A 15,904-nucleotide genomic window follows, 5' to 3' on the forward strand; every position below is an offset into this window, starting at 1 on the left:
GATGTATATCGCTCCATAACATGGATGTTTCTTTGCGGTACAAGTTAACCCTGTAATAAAGGAACAGACCTTTGAAGTTGGCATGGAAACAGGAACTGCTTATCAAGAACTCTTCCAGTGCTCAGCTCTTTTCTTTGATACTGGAAGGAATTTGTTGATTTAAGTGGATCTGAGAAATATGTCAAAGAATAAGGTCTTCTTTAGCCTGTCATGTGCAGTTTCTTCAGGAATTCAGATTGCTATACCTATTACTTCCTGAAAGAGTCAATAATTTTGTAGGTCCAGATTCTTCCAAACTAACTTGTAATTTGTGTCTGGTGTTCGTTTTGACTAAGTCCTCCAGAGCATGCAGCTACTAAGTGTATATTACGTAGTATGACAGTGTGGATCCAAGTGTCCACATGTTAACTCAGAGACCTGATGCACAAAATGCGATTAAGGAAGATGTGGAAGATGGAGTTTCTTCAGCAGTGGTCAAAACCTTAATCCTATTTTTTCCTTCCTTGCTCAAGTTCTTTCAGCAGAGTTGATTTTTATTAAAGTACCTTCAGTTTAGTAAACTGCCTTGGGAACTTTCAATACAAACATGCCAAACACAGTCAGTACTCTCGCTCATCTCGTGGTTCTGTAGATGGTGAAAGCTTGTGGACTCTGCCCAAATGGAAATAAATAGATTGATTTAGTGCATTTGAACACCTAGAAGAAGTTGCCTTTCCTAGAGGTGATTTACATTTGCATTTGTTTTTCTTCTCAGAGCTAGGGAACGTGTTTGACAGACTTTATATGAACCCCCTAAGAAATTGTTTGGTTTGGCTATTGGGATGCTTAATACTTCCCACATTGGGAGTCTATGAATTCTTTACTAGAGGGTATGTGTTCAAGATTTTTGTATTTTGTCAGGATAATGCAAGCTGACAAGTACACAGGGAGATGATAAATCTAGACTTGAGGTCTTTTTCATGGTAGGTGAAGAATGAGCTAGAACTGTTTTCGTGGAGAGGATTAAATCTCACTGGTAATTTTTTCAAGTATCAGGCAGTGTTGTAGTCCTGTGGTTGCCATGAAAAACAGTCTGAAAGAGTCACATGTCTAATAACTCCTACACCATAGCTCTTCAAAAATGTACCTGTGGTTCAGTGGTTTAAAGATATGGGTTTACATTAACTGAAAAAGTTTGGGGCCTGCGTTTCCTATACTTGTGCCCAATTTCAGGGCTTAGTATTACCAAAGTTTCGTTCAACCATATGCTCAAAATTATCTTCTTGTGGGCTTGACACTTTTAAGAAAGTTGCCATGGAGCTTCAGTATCTCCTTTCTTGATTCCAGCAACCTGTTCCCTGCCGTATCGTATACCCCTGTTTTCTGCCCGCTCTAGAAATTTCTCTTCATTGTTGTTTGGCTGTAAAACGTCTCTCTCCCATTCTGCTTCATCCACCTTTTATCTCTTTTGACAGCTCCCTTTCACACCACCTGATGTTCAAACCTCTTGTGGTGTTCAAAGCCTCTGCCCCAAATACCTCAAATATCTGTCCTTCTCCAACCTCTCCCTGAAGACCCACTTCTATCACTGTGCCCATAAGAAATGGTTTGAGATCAGCCACAGAGATGGCAAATAGGACCTGCTGATATTTCTGAAGTTGAAGTGACTGACATGCTGAGATTTAGCTTAGATAAACCCCTGCTTTTATGACTGTGACCTTCTTCACAGAGCTCCCTTGTATTATCTGCTTGAAAAAGTTATACTTCTGTTTTTCCTATGCAAAAAGTCTCTGAAACTGAGCCACAGGTTTCTTTACGTTTTTCTACCCTGGGGAAAAATCCTATTTTCACCCCATCGGAACGTATCCCTGTGAATATCCAAAGCTGAAGCATTCCAGCTTTGCGCCTTAGCTTCTGGCTGCGACACCAAATGAACAACTTTGCTTTATATGAACAACAAATATATTGTATCAGCCTCAAAAGCCATTGATTTTTCCTTTTACATTTCTTCTCTGCCTATCATGTCCCTAAGACCACATTGTGCTTGCAGAGCCACACTTGGGAGACTCCACCAGCTATTGTGCTTTCACACCCCGAGTGGAGCTCCCATTGATCCCGATGGGAGTTCGGTGTGGGATTCCAGCACAGGATGCACAGCAGGAGAGATAAGAGGGCGCCTGATAAGAGTTCACATGTCTGATAAGAGTTCTGCAGCGTAGACAGCAGAGCAGCATTTTCACCTTAATTATCAGTCACCTTCTTTTGTGGTTCAATGAAGGATGCTCCATTTTAATAGAACACCAACACAGGCACCTAGGAACTGCCTGAAGTCCCACAGAAAATGGCACTGATACCATCTATAAAGTGTGCCTCTCCCTTCCGCCGTGAATTTTAAATAAAGCACCGTACACCCCGAGCAGCACTCAACAAGCAAGGGAGTGTTGAAAAACCCAACGATCAAACACAGTCCTTGGTGATAATCTCCAGCAAACTGGTTCAGTGCTGAGCAACAAACCAAGGATAGTCTTTGGAAAGGATTTACTTCTCTAGTACGTGCCTTAAAAATAAACTCCAATATTTCAGTTTGCATGACAGAAACGTGGAGGTTTTTTCGAAAGGCAGTGGTGATAACAATAGGCTTATTAATACTAAAACCCGAGCTATATAATTATAATAAAACCGTTGAGTCTCATTTCTTTTATATAGATGGCAGTATGCAAATAGGGAGCCATCCGCCTTGATAACTGCAGAAGCTATGAAATCCTTATTTGAAGAATTTCAATCTGGTTTTCCTATAGCATTCAGTACTCAAAGTTAGAAAAGAAGCTTCCCCCCTCCTCCCCTTTTCTTTCTCAATATAACAATGCATTTTAAACTGCTCCAAAATTGCAAAGCTATTTCACAGTTTCATAGAGAGGAAATGGCTTGAGGGAACCATTTGCTTTTTTATGCCTGGAACATCAAAATAAAATACCAAATGGGAAAATGAATTCTGTTGTATAAAGGACGGGAGCAAGACAGAAAGGGCTTTGTGGTAGAGGGTGAGTCAGCTGGGGAGCCCGAGTGGGATGGCAGACACTAGTGAGGGACCTCAGAGGTTGGCTTAGATATGTTGAGGCTGCCTGAGCAGGGTAGGAGACCTTACAGGAACCCACAGCTCTTTGTTCCCTGTTCGTCTAGGGTCACGTCCTGCATGGTCCTCATCACAAGAGGAAGGCAGAGTTTGCGGGTGTTAGAGATCTCAGCAATGCAGACATCATGAGATTTAGGTGGTGTCTCTGTTTCTACTGTTGGAGAATGGGGGATCCTAGACAAATCCTTTCACTTCTTTATGGCTTTGTTACCACTTTGTTTTTCTCGTGAGCAATGAGCTCTGCTTAAAGCAACACACCATCAGGAAACACTAAACTTCGTTGATAACTTTAAGAGGTTCATTCCTCCAAATTAAAAGGTAGCTAATAAGCTTTTCTCTTTGTGGCTTCATTTGAAATAAGGATATGTTTTGATGTCTCAAGAATGGGGAAGTTCTCAGGAAAGAGAAAATGAAATCAAAGTGGAAATTAATTTCAGGATTAATGAAAAGTTTGATGAAGCATTCACTGGTGACCTGTTAATCATACATTAATCAGTGGGGAAGGCTCAGAGCTTGGCTACGTCTTTGAACTCAACTGCTGCACATTGGCCAGATTGAGATTTTAACTGGAAACTAAGCTGTTCTTGGGTTTTCTGCTTAGCCAGAGGCTTCAGGGGAATTTGAATGCTGTTTTTCTCCACAGTTCAGCACATGTAGGTAACACGCTTATTTTGAGTCTCAACCTTAAGGTGACCTTGGGCGAAGTACTTTGTCTACTTTTGCTTGCTCTCCTGTGCAGATTGCAGGAGAACCCTCTTGTCTCTGAGCCCCAAGAACTGTAGTCAAGGACAATACATGACATCAAATACCACGAATGACATGTAAATGCCCTCTCCTGGGCCAACTGGAGAGAGCTGCTCAAAAGCTTACAGGATTGTCTTAGTGATCTTCATGTCTTGATAGCCAAAGCCATCCTGGTCAAGAGAAAAATGTTCTTTTATTTTGCTACGTTTCCAAAGGTCTTGAAATGCCTCTCCTTGTTTTTTTCATTTATCCTAAGGGATAAGACTGATGTACGTTATCAGAAACACATGGTGCTTTGGGAACGCAGGATAGAAAACTAGAGCTAAAATTTGACTGGCTGTTAAAGTGAAAGGGAATTGGACATATTCTTAAGCACCTCTTAAGCTGCTCTGAGAAGTTGTGACTGATTTTTTTCCATGTGGTTCCTCATCTGCTTGGGAAAGAAAATGCACTTGTACACAACACATCCACGGGGCTTGTTTTGCCTTTGAGGGCATAATCATGGTCTACATAAGGACAGATTTGCTAGTGTAGCTCTACCCATGAACCTGTTTTATGAAGATATATGTTTATAATAGTAAGTGATTTTGACCATTCTGTTTAGCATTAGCTCCCTGAATGTTTTTTTTTATGCTAGTGACAAAAGTGATTTGAGGTGTTGTAACTACATCATGGCAACAGGTCTTGGCGGTATAACTTAATAACATCAAATCATGCCCTATTTATAGATATATAAATACATATTTCAGTGCATATTTCTGTACATAGACAACTGTGGTACACACAGCATTATATATAAAGCTCATTTATATATACATAATTCTATATGTGTGAATATGTATTTATATAAATCTATGCCAACATGCATTAGAGAATTACATACCCAGTGTTCAGTGCCTTCCCTTGCATTGGAACTCCCTGTTCAAGATCCATGTTTTATAAAAAAGTCCAGATAGAAAGAAAGTGGCTTTTTCACTCAGGTATCCAGAAACGTCCTTCAGATGTGCTTGAATTTAGGCCACCAGATCTTCAAAAGCACCGGGCAGTAGCACTATGTCCCAGAACAAAATGATTGTCACAGTTTGGTTCCTCTAAACAGAACAGACCTTCTCACACCACGTAGCTCTAGAAGACAAAGGACACATGAAAACAGACAAGTTCTTACTGTTTCCCTGCAACAAATGACATCCTGTCTATAGAAATTTTTTTCTAAGTAAATGAAAAAATCATTACAAAAAATGTTGGGATTTTTTTTTTTTACATTTAAATTAAAAAGATATCGTTTTAAAGAATTGCATAGATGTAATATATTATTTAAGCTTCCTGTGATTTTTTTTTTGGAGTACAACTGAACAGGACAGAAAAAATCTGGAAGTCCATGAAACTTCTTGTTTTTTCCCAGTGAGCTCTAGATTTCATAAGGCAGTCCAAACTAGGTTTTGTGACTTCTCTTATTAATGATTGATTGAGGGACATCTCTTCAGAAACCTAGACTTAGTTTGCCATTTGTCAATACTAATACACATCAATGGCTGAAAAGATTAAGATGGGTATATTCCATCTCAATATGAGAAAAAATTCCTTTCCTGTGAGGATGGCAGAGCACTGGCACAGGCTGCCCAGAGGGGTTGTGGAGTCCCCTTCTCTGGAGAGATTCAAAACCCATCCGGATGCGTTCCTGTGCAACTGCTGTAGGCAACCCTGCTTTGGCAGGAGGGTTGGACTAGATGATCGCCAGACTTCCTCTCCAACACTGACCATTCTGTGATATAGTAACTAATACAAATATGGCTCCGCTCTGGATTCTGTGGGTAAAGTTATATTTTCCTAATTTTGGACTGCAGCGTAAGAAGTCGCCTTTCCTGTTGGTGGATTGAACCTGAATTCCAAAAATTTGATCAGTTGTGGCAGAAACGTTACTAAGGTCTGTGGTTTTGAGTGAGGGAATTTCTGAGTTTGAAAGAGAAGGTACTGGGAGGAGAAACAGATAAAAGGAGACAGGACATTTTCAAGAGGGAAGAGATCAAGGGAGAAAATGGTTGAGTTTCAGGTCTGTGGTATCTGAGTTGGTTGGGAAAAGCGGAATTGCCAAGATATAGCTCATACATATTTTGCTCCAGATAAATGAGGAAAAATGAAAACAAAAGACTGGCACTGCAGCATGTATCCTGGCTCCACATTGCCTGTGGGAGACTGACCTTGAAGTCTGCTGCCACACGGTAAAGGGGATCAATATAGTTTCTTGCATCCGAGGTGAAAGGATGTTTTTCAGTTTGGCATCACGATTTCTAATAGCTGCAGTTCTTCACAGGCATTTAGGGGTACCTAATTCCAAGAAGGCAGATGCGATGGAGTTAAATAAAGGATCATAACCCACTTTGAGATACTTTTTAATTTTTTTTTCTCCTTCGCATATAGTTATTGACTTCCAGTCCTCCTAAACTACATTCAGATGCTCAAGTTTAGCTGTGTCCCAAAAGTGAACTATTTTACAGACATATTTTCACTGGCTTATAGAAGACATGACTATTATTTATAATTTCATGGTCTAGTTCAGAACTGAAACTGGCTGGAGACATTCTTCTACATCCACCAACTTGCTCTGGTGAAACTCAGTTTAGTAATAGCAAATTAGTATAATAAAACTTATTGCTCTGGGATTCATCACATATTCAACATCCCAAATCCCAACCAGATAAAAATCAGTGTTAGTTCATCACTCATGTTAAAGAAACCAAAGAAGAATGAGAAAAAATGGGTCCATATATTACTGATTTTTAGCCTTTTTTTTAATGTAGATTTTGCTAAATCTTCCCATCCCTTTTTTCTTCCCTTTCCTTCTCTACCTTCAGAACGAAAACACATCTAGTTGCCTTAGGAAGAGGTGACATATCAAATTTACAAAATAAACCAGAGCCAAATTACCTGCTAGGTATGGCTGGGGAAACTCTATTGAAAACCAGATTATCATCACGACTTTCAAGTCTGTATCCAAAATATACACACTAAGGCAGGTGAGGATTACGGCGCAAATTAGGAATCACAGGTGGGAGACACCCTTCATCAAGGCAGCAAAGGAGCGTGAAGCCAAGGCTTTATCTGTTCTTGCATTTCTGAAGCTGAGTAATGCCACCGGCTCGTGTTCCTGCACCGGTGATACCTTCCCCCGGGCTAGCAGGGAGCAGTACAGAAATGCCCAGCTGTGTTTTGTCTTCTCAAACCTAATCTTTGTCTTCTCAGCCTACTCTGGCGGTACTCCTGCCCTGCTTAAATGGAGAGGAGTCTGTAGAGGAGCAGTCAGCAGGCTGTGCTGATTTCAGCAGCGATGCCTTCAAGGCTGTCTCATCACACGGAGGTGAACATCAAACTCCACAAGTGGGATGTAACTGGAATATATATGTGAACGTATCACTGCTTGCTCTGAGCAGGTACACGCAGATGGGTTCATTATCCGTGTTAACCAGGCTGGCTTCCGCAGCGAGTCCCGCCACTCTACAGTGTCAGACGTGTAGAAGCAGCGACGCGAGCAGCCCAGGAAATGTCTGTGTCAGTGCTCCTGCCGCAGTCTGGAAATACCTTTGTAAAGAAAGGGGATACAAGACTTATTAGGCTGTCTGCAGAGCCTGGGGAGGAGGAGGAGGAGGAGACCCGGCTGGATGCCCTGCAGCAGTTCCCAGCCTGGGCTCCAGCTTACAACCCCTGGGCTCTTTGCCCTCTTTGGTTGTTGGCCTGGCTCTGGCCAGATCACTTCAGTCCTTAGTGCATGGGTTTCCTCCGGCTGCTCTTAACGCTCAGACCAGGCAAATCTAGCCTCCTAGTCTCTGACAGGAGCCCCTTCTCAGCACTTAAGGAGATGTTTGAAAACAGGGCATGAATGTCGTGGTATTTCCCAAATACTCCTACAGCCCTTTGCCTGATCACATTATAAGTTCTTCAGGGCAGAGACAATATCTTACACTGTGCTGGTACAACAGGATCCCAGTCAATTTTGAGGCCAGATAGCGCTCGTATCACATAAAAGAATGGCAATTAGTGGCCTGTGATTGCCACCAGGAGTTGGGTTCACAGCTACGTGTCTGTTGTTGCTGCTTTCAGCCAGGACAGAACAGTGTTTTCCACGCTATGGACAGCTTACTGCTCTGTCCCTATGCAGGGATTAACACACACGCTGCTAGCAAGGACCCACTGAGGGTCTAAAAGTGTTACAGATGATAAGTGTATAACAGGAAAGTCAATTATCAGCTAGTAGATCCCGGTGTTACCTTCCAAGGCACAGAGTTATAGCCTGCCACTTGCCTTTTGCAGGTCATCTTTCACAGTGTTACAGACCCACATTAAAATGACTTGTGACTAACGACGGAGCAGGGCTTAGTGCCTCTTTATCACTCTGCAGCGAAAGGAAGGTCTTCTCTTTAACATTGCAGAAAAAGCTTTGCGATATTGGGACTTCAGACTGCCTACAGAAGATTTGCATGGCTAAAAAGAATTGCTTGGTTTACGTTTTGACAGAATTCGGCTCGCTGTTTGTTTTATTCATGGGTCTGGCAAAACCTTTGTATTTTTATTTTTTCATTTTACACACGCTGTGGTAAATGTTTGCTTTGGTCCGTTACCTGCTTGGACTAACCTTTGCAGTACAACTTGTATATTAAAACGTTCAAAGAACCAGGGGTTTCTATGATGCATTTTAAAAAGTAGGTCAGTGGTACAGCTGCTGTAGGATATGCATTTTAAAAAGGTAAAGAAAAAATAAATATGATCACGGAAAAGGAAGACGCTGAGAAACGCACACCTGGGGAAACCTCCCCTGGAAGAAGATGGCTTGTCTGTAATCTCTACAGCAGTGTCTATGCTGGTTAAAACAAAAACAAAAAAAAAAAAAAAAAAGAAAGAAAAAAGAAAAAAAGGCTAGGGACTTAATTATTGCCTTAATGACAAGTAGTTATTGCCTTAACAACAAGTGGCAAGACGCTCACATACTCATTGCTCCTCCAGGAGCTGATTTGTTTTGCTGAGATCCAGCAGGAATGGTCCTACACATGGCTATGGAGCACCAGCAGCCAAACAGCGGCAACAGTTGGGGAGCCAGTGCTGGAGCTCGGTCCCTGGCCCCTGTCAGTGTAAGACTGTAGATGTGTCCTGCGATACCTGGGACTAGACTTGCATTAATCTGGAAGATGAGGGTTAGAGCCCGGGCCACGTTCTGTCTTGGTGCAAGTCAACATCACCCTATTGACTCATTGACTCAGGGGATTTGTACTGACATCCACCGAGTGTGAAAGCGTCGTCCAATTTAGCGTACTGCCCTCAGCAAGGGCTGCACATCATGAGTGGGTTACACCGGCCCTGAAGAAGCCCAGAAGGTGCTACAAAATGTTCATCTCTGAGTCACAATTTCCTCCCCACCTGGCTATTTTCTGCAGCTAAAGCAACAAATAATCAACATTTCATGTGCCACCTGTACGCACCAAGAAGTGTTGAAGGAGAGCTCAGGCTCTGTTCAGGCACGCTCTCCCCAGCCTGAAGCAAGAAGGAATGAAGCAGTGCAGCTGTGTAATAAGTTCAGGATTCACCTAATGTTCCAAAAATAGAGGGCAGAAATATTGTGTCAAGCAGACCTGAAGCAGACATATTAAAGACTGCTTAGGGAAAAAAAAAACAAACACGTGTATTTAGGGCCATTTAAAATGCTTAGGGAAAAAAAAACAAACGCGAGTATTTGGGGCCATTTAAAATGCCTCAGTTCTTTTAGAGTTTTTAAAAGAATATTATGAATAAACCAGAGCAAATTTATAATCTAAGACTTTACTTGCAAGGAAAGTTTGAAATCTTTTTGTTCAGAAATAAGAACAACCAACCCGTAGACCTGGTGACCATATATCACCAGCTTTGGTTGATGTTTTTTCATTTGATTGTCAGTTATACAGTTATGGATCACAACTGAAACTGGACTTTTGAGGAAAAATGATAAAATCATCAAGATTTGGCAAATCTACAAAAATTTATAGAAAGCAATCTTTTTTGACCCACTCAAGAACTGAAAATTGCTTCATTGGAATATCTCATCTATCATATGTGCATTAAAAAATTGATTAATTTTAAAATAGTGGGTATATTTCACTCACCTTACAGTGCACATGAACAGGGCCTTTTTATCAAATCATGGAATGGTTAGAGTTGGAAGTGACCTTAAAGATCATCTAGTTCCAACCAATTATTTTTCAGAGAATTCACTGCCTTGTTGCTAAGTGTTCGTACAAAGTTGCCAAAGTTAGTCAGATTGCTGGATGGCACTTCTCCACAAATTTCAATTTGTAAAGGTCTTCAGGATTTTCTGAAATGAAAGGCACTCCAACTATGTAAACTGTTACTACCATTGCTTTCACAAAACTAAAATCGTGTTCTTAAACTGCTTGACGACATTCTTTTAATCTCTCAGAGGTATTACTCTTGCTCCTCGATGGAGTACCAAAATAAGATTATTATTTTTCCTGAAATACATTTATTGTTTTATATCATCTGGGAAGAGTAGAAAGAAAAGAAAAAAAAAATAAATAAAAAAAAAACAACACACAAGCAGAGCAAAGCTAAATCAATTGCATGGTACAGCATTTCCAGGCTGGTCTTGATTCAGATCAGTATTGGCAATATGTTCTTTAGGAAGTGCTTTCTGGACTCACGGGCCTGGGGGATTAAATTTTAAATTCCTATCGATGGGCCACGTAACAGGAATCATGAACAAAGTGTAGCCATAGCAGAACTGATTGAGTGCATGTAATCTGTTTATAATCTGGAGGTATTTTATTTAGGTGCCTGCTCTTAAATGTCCAATTAGTGAGTCCCTAGCGATCGAGATTACTATAATACACGCCCAGCACGTAGTTTATAGTGCAATCATTGGAAACCCCCTCCTGCTTGTTAGACTTCCCAACCCATGAAGGTATCTTCTCCTTCCACCGGCTTGATATTCAAAATGTGTGCCCATCTACTTTGATGTGGGAAATGTTGCCCTCCTGTTCTCATTATAACGCTCTGTTGGCATGAACAGCCTTCTGATGTAGAAAAAAAGTGCCATCATTATCAATTAAGCATATCAACAATCGATTGATAATGAACTTAACCAAGCTGATGGCCTTCCCTTCCTTCCATTTTGCCCAACTAAATGCCAGCATGCAGTGGGCCCTCTGGTTACAATTAAGCCATGTGTGGAGACCACCCCTTCCTTAGCCCTGGAAAACACATCCAGCTCTGAACCAACCCTGCAGTGAATAATCAGAATATTTTATGACTGGAAGAGGAAGCCTCTTTAAAATGAGCCCAAAGCCGGTTGCCTTTCATCCCAATTTTTCTCTTCATCTCATATCAGACAAGTGTCTCTCTAGACTTCAAGGGGGAACAGATGGGTCTATCCGACTGCACCTTCATTTTCTCAAAGCAGCACATTTTCAACCATTTACTACCAAGCCCAGCAAGATTTGATGACAACACTAGCTTAGGCTGATGCTTCCCTCCAAGTAGGACAGAAGAAGGAGGAAACTCCACCTCCTACCTGGGCAGCGTTAGAGGAAAGTGGAGGAGGAATCAATGCTGCACACAGACATGAGCAGCCCCTGAGATCTGCTTATGCTCACAAGGTTTCAAAACCAAACAGCTATTTCTCTTTCTGTATCCCTTGTATGCAAGAGAGGGAGGAAGAAGAACATCTGCCACAGCCTGATGAGGGATGAGTGAGGCTTCAACTCAGGAATGCTAGAAAGGTGAAGAGGGCTTTCAGTCACTCCAGGCATAGGAGTGGATCCGGTCATCTGGTACAATGACTTAAACATCTGAGGAAGAAAAGAGAGCAGAGGACTGCATTCTGGTATGAGGAAAGTTCGCCATGGGCATCACCCTGTTCTGGCATGGAGATGGCATCAGAAAATAGGAACAGAAGTTGTGATATAATCTGAAAGACCTGGATCAGAGTTAGACTGAATCCTTTTCCATTTTTCTGGCTGCTTTCTGAGGCTGTGATTTGTACTTCTGCAGCACAGCCCAGGTGCCACATCCGTCACACTTGTCCTTTTGCACTGAGAGTTGGCCAAAGACAGGAAAACAGTGTCAAGTAACCCTCCACTGTTAATCCAGACCTATTATAACCAAACATTTATAAACAAGCATTTTAAATTACTATTCACCATTTTGCATTGGTCACATGGCAGCTTCCTTCTCCCTGGAAAGCACTCTCTGGTAAGTGGTAAGCCCTCATAATGATAAAAAGAAGAAGTAGTAAGTTTTTTTGTATGCATTGAGACTTGCATTGTGAAAAGACAGGAGAGTCAATTTGCCTTCAGTCATTTAATAACATAACTCATTGCAGCGCTGAAATGGGTCAGCTAGCGTTATCGCTGAGCATTGTGATGGGGAGGAAAGTTAGTGCTGTCTTTGTGTCCCACAGGCTTTTAGAAGACAAAAGCAAATCAGCTGAAGAAATAAAATAATATGCTGATGAAAATCTTTTTTTTTTTTTTTAGCTGAGGGTCACTACATCTGGCAGATAGAGTGAGGGCTTTTTTTTTTTTTTCTTGAGCATTACAGTGAATTTTGCTTGGAGGAAGCCAGCTGAATCCAGGTCAATCTGATTAGAACAAATAAAATAGGTTTTGGGTATGCTAGAAAAGAAATTTGCCCTGGCCCTTAGTTGCAAAGGGCACAAAATCTCTCAAGCTTGCATAGGTTAAAGCCTGAAGAGCAAGGCTGCAGCCACTTCCAGGGTATTTAAATCCCCCAAATTATTTAAAGTTATTTTGATGTCCGTTTCTATGGTAGAATTCTAAAACCTTCACTGCAGTCACTCAATATTCACAGCAGCGCAACAAGGATCCATAACCTGTCGTGTCTGCAGCACGACGGGATGTAAAACATCATTGCCTGTCCAGCTAAAACAAGGTCGGATTATTAAAATACAAATCAATCTGTTATTGTTTAATGTGCTGCTCGCTGTGACTTGCATACATGACTGACAAAGAGACGCACATTGTATAAAAGCGGATGTTGTGTGTAAGTCATTTTAGGTAAAGGCAGCCCATCAGGGATGAGATGGTTAAGGGAACTTTTTTGGGGGATGGCAGATTTGATTGACCGTACTGGGAAGAACTGAAGTAAAAAATATAATGAGGTAATGAGCCTTTTATTAAAAATACTCTTTCGCTCTGTTTATATGACAAATAGTGGCTAGATAATCCTCCTATGCACTTTGCAAAGTGATTGTGTAAGTACTGTCCCCCTTTCATAGGTGGGGAAACACAGGCAGAAAAAAAACACCATTCTCATGGCAACAGAGGAAATCAGTGCAAGAACTGGAGTCTGGCGGCAGGAATTTCACTTCTCCCTTTGCGTTACTCTGACATGTACAGGATGTTCCCTCAGTCGTGATTTCTGAGCTCAGATTTTGTTTCACTCTTTCTTCTCCCTGTCTTAAGTGACCTGATTTTATCTTTCTTAACATGAAGAGAGAGGCAGAGCAGCATCCCCTGTTTGTGTGCATAGGAGGCTTAGAGAAGCACTATAAATATGGGGCATCTGTGATTGTAACCCGTCCCTGCCCACTGTGCCTCCTTCCAAAAAATGCCCAGACCCATCTGCCTGGCAAATCCGTCTCAGGGGTCTGTCAGAAGAGGAAAATAGAAGGAAGAGCAAACTTGCTGTGTATAAACTCACCGTACATCAGGGATTTGCTTAGAGGCTTGGCAGTTTTGTAAATTCTCGTAGATTAACTCCATCAGTTCGAGAAAAATCAGAGTATCTTTTCCTGTCACATCTACAGTCAACCTGTTTTCTCTCTCCCTTTTCATGTGATTATTTCACCCCGGAGAAGGTTTTCACGATCAAAACCCTGCTGCTCGCTGCTCCTTGTAGCGAGGTGTAAACACCATGCTGGCAACTTTACAGGTTTCAGGAGTCTTTATTCTGCAAGAATGAGGAAGAGCAAAGGAGGTTGTTATACACTCTTGTCCTGGTGGAAATGAGGCATTTTCACCCAGCCCACAAGCACTTAATTCTCCATAACACCTTTCAGAGAAGGGTTGCACTTTGGGCAGGGATTCGCTTACCTATTTGCATACGCTTCGCCACTTTTTTAGGTGACCCTTCAGATCAGGAATCATCGAGCTTGATGAAGTATAAGCTCAAAGGAGTTTTCCGGACATAATGTGCATTAGCAACCAGTCCTTTAGCAGGCCTTTTTTCATAGAACAAAGAATGGTTTGGGGTTGGAAAGGACCTTTAAAGGTCATCTAGTCCAAAATCCCCTGCAATGAGCAGGAACATCTTCAACTAGATCTGATTGCCCAGAGCCCCATCCAACCTGACTTGGAATGTTTCCAGGGATGGGGCCAGATTTTTGCCAGATAGCTTCCCGAATCTCCTTTCGTTTTACCAAGCGTCCTATCAAAGACTGTGGTTTAGCTTAGGAGTCTACTTGGAGAGGCATCGCTGAACGGAAAGGTGTCAGATACGTGTTCTCTGCCAAAGCGCTTTAGAACTTATCTGTCCTGCGGAGCTAATGGGACAGAGCTCTGGTTTGCTTCAGTTTTAAAGATAGCAGTGGATCTCTTTTCTTAGAACAAGCATATGAGTGCTTGGGAAGTTGCCACGAGTCTGACCAAGTCTGGGAGTCAAGTGACTCCCAAGCGGCTGTGCTTGGAGCTTGATGTGAAGAAAGCCCTGAGCAGAACCTGCCAGCCCAGCCTCCACGCAAAGCACAGAAGCCTCATTTTCTCCCCTCTTGTGCTAGTTTGCTGTTGAAAGAGAAGCATTAAACAGGTAGCTTGGGGTTTCCTTGTCTTAATCAAGGATTTTGATGGATCTTCAAAAGTTCACAGTCTTGAAATGGCTTCTCTGCAGCTAGATCTAATGCTTGCAATGAAATTAATGTAGAGCTGATGCCCCAGTGGTACGAATGTGGAAGCTAACTCTGTCATGCAGGTGTAGAACTGTTATTAGAGCAGAACTCAGTGTGCTTTATATGAGGCTTTTTTTTTTTTAATATATATATATAAACAGACAAATCCCTGTTTAAGAGGTTACAGTTTTGAATCTTCAGCCTACAAATAAGAAAAATCTTAAAGACCTGACATCCAGACCTAAGTTGTTGAAAAAAGCCAGGCTCTTTTCAATGGTTCCCAGTGACAGGATGAGGGGCAATGGGCACAAGATAGAACACAGGAAGTTCCATTCAAATACACAGAAAAACTTCTTTACGGTGAGGGTGACAGAGCACTGGCACAGGCTGCCCAGGGAGGTGGTGGAGTCCCCTTCTCTGGAGATTTTCAAGACCCGCCTGGATGCAGTCCTGAGTAATGTGCTCCGGGCAATCCTGCTTTAGCAGGGGAGTTGGACTAGATGATCTCTAGGGGTCCCTTCCAACTCTGAAACTCCGTGATTCCGTGATTCTAACACCTGCTGTGGGTTGAAATGCCTGATCTGCTCCCCATGCTGTAGGCCAGAAAGGGTAAATGAGCTCTGTGCTGGTCAGACATTTTCATCCTGCCTCTGCAGTGCTTTGTCCTCCACGGACTGACTGCTCTTTCAATCCAAGCAAGAAAAGGAAGTTTTCTGCAGACTCCGCTATCTCATCACAAACTAGCCTCAGGGTGACGTTGTAGCCCAGTATAGACTGAAGAGCAATTCAGGTACCCGAACACAGGCATTCACTGCTATACGAGATGCCACAAGGTATTCCAAAAGCTGTGCATGAGATGACCAAGAAGCTGTGGGGTACCCCGGGAGATCTCAAACAGGGCTACGTGCCCCTACTTAGGCAAGTGTGTGGCTCTTTCGGAATTTTACTGTTGAACTCATCAAAGCTAAGGTTTTTTTCTCTGCGCGTCAATCCTGTAGTAAATATATGGCATAAAACCTGACTTTGAGAGAGAAGCAGAACTATTTCAGATTTTTTAATAGTTTTGGAATAATTTCCTCATTATCCTCAGCCACTGTGGGAAAGACAGGGCAGAGTCTGAGCCCGAGCAGTGATAGTTTTGTGAAGCCGGTGGAGGGTGTTAACAC

This window comes from Vanellus vanellus, assembly GCF_965231255.1.
Source record: "Vanellus vanellus genome assembly, chromosome: 1".
NCBI lineage: Eukaryota > Metazoa > Chordata > Aves > Charadriiformes > Charadriidae > Vanellus > Vanellus vanellus.